Source organism: Mustelus asterias, chromosome 28 (assembly GCF_964213995.1).
Source record: "Mustelus asterias chromosome 28, sMusAst1.hap1.1, whole genome shotgun sequence".
Classification (NCBI taxonomy): domain Eukaryota; kingdom Metazoa; phylum Chordata; class Chondrichthyes; order Carcharhiniformes; family Triakidae; genus Mustelus; species Mustelus asterias.
The window spans coordinates 28,075,722-28,076,862 of NC_135828.1; the positions used below are offsets into that span (position 1 = coordinate 28,075,722).

Sequence of the window (1,141 nt, forward strand, 5' to 3'; positions counted from 1 at the left end):
GGGATTTTTCTCACTCGGGTTTGTTGTCGATTTTTTTCTCCCGCCAAAGCTCCAGTTCACATCACCGGAACTGAAGTCAGGTCAACCGGAAACGCGTTTACAACCTCACCCGCTGCTTCAGCCTGATCCTGTTTCATCCCCGCCCCTCCCTCTGCTCCGCCCCTTGCCAATCGAGCCCCGCCCCCTCACCGCCCCGCCCCGCCCCTCTCCCTCTACCCCGCCCCCTCTGTTCCTCACCCTCCGCCCCGCCCCCTCTGCCTCTGCCCCGCCCCCTGCCGACCGGACGCGGGCGGTGCTGAGGACCCGGATGGGGGAGGCCAGATGGCGGGAAGTTCCTGTGGCTGAACGCGAGGGGGGGGGGTGCCCCGGGCTGGAGTCAAAGCACCGGTTCCGAGAATAGTACACACTGCTCATGGGCCAGTGCAGCCCCTTAAAGAGACAGTGCAGCTCCTTAAAGAGACAGTGCAGCCCCTTAAAGAGACAGTGCAGCTCCTGAAAGAGACAGTGCAGCTCCTGAAAGAGACAGTGCAGCCCCTTAAAGAGACAGTGCAGCTCCTGAAAGAGACAGTGCAGCTCCTTAAAGAGACAGTGCAGCTCCTTAAAGAGACAGTGCAGCTCCTGAAAGAGACAGTGCAGCCCCTTAAAGAGACAGTGCAGCTCCTGAAAGAGACAGTGCAGCCCCTTAAAGAGACAGTGCAGCTCCTTAAAGAGACAGTGCAGCCCCTTAAAGAGACAGTGCAGCTCCTGAAAGAGACAGTGCAGCTCCTGAAAGAGACAGTGCAGCCCCTTAAAGAGACAGTGCAGCTCCTGAAAGAGACAGTGCAGCTCCTTAAAGAGACAGTGCAGCTCCTGAAAGAGACAGTGCAGCCCCTTAAAGAGACAGTGCAGCTCCTGAAAGAGACAGTGCAGCCCCTTAAAGAGACAGTGCAGCTCCTGAAAGAGACAGTGCAGCCCCTTAAAGAGACAGTGCAGCTCCTTAAAGAGACAGTGCAGCCCCTTAAAGAGACAGTGCAGCTCCTTAAAGAGACAGTGCAGCCCCTTAAAGAGACAGTGCAGCTCCTGAAAGAGACAGTGCAGCTCCTTAAAGACGGTAAGAGCTTTAACAACACCAGGTTAAAGTCCAACAGGTTTATTTGGTAGC

At 56.1% G+C, this 1,141-nt stretch overlaps 1 protein-coding gene across 1 annotated transcript in view; it reads right to left on the reverse strand.

Annotated features, from left to right (window-relative positions):
• dnajc9 (DnaJ (Hsp40) homolog, subfamily C, member 9) overlaps positions 1-155 on the reverse strand; it is an 11,364-nt gene extending 11,209 nt beyond the window's left edge. The window contains exon 1 of the mRNA XM_078199323.1: positions 15-155. The gene's annotated coding sequence lies outside the window, so the exon portion shown is untranslated. The remainder of the gene's footprint in view (positions 1-14) is intronic.
• Between the last annotated feature and the right edge of the window lie 986 nt (positions 156-1,141).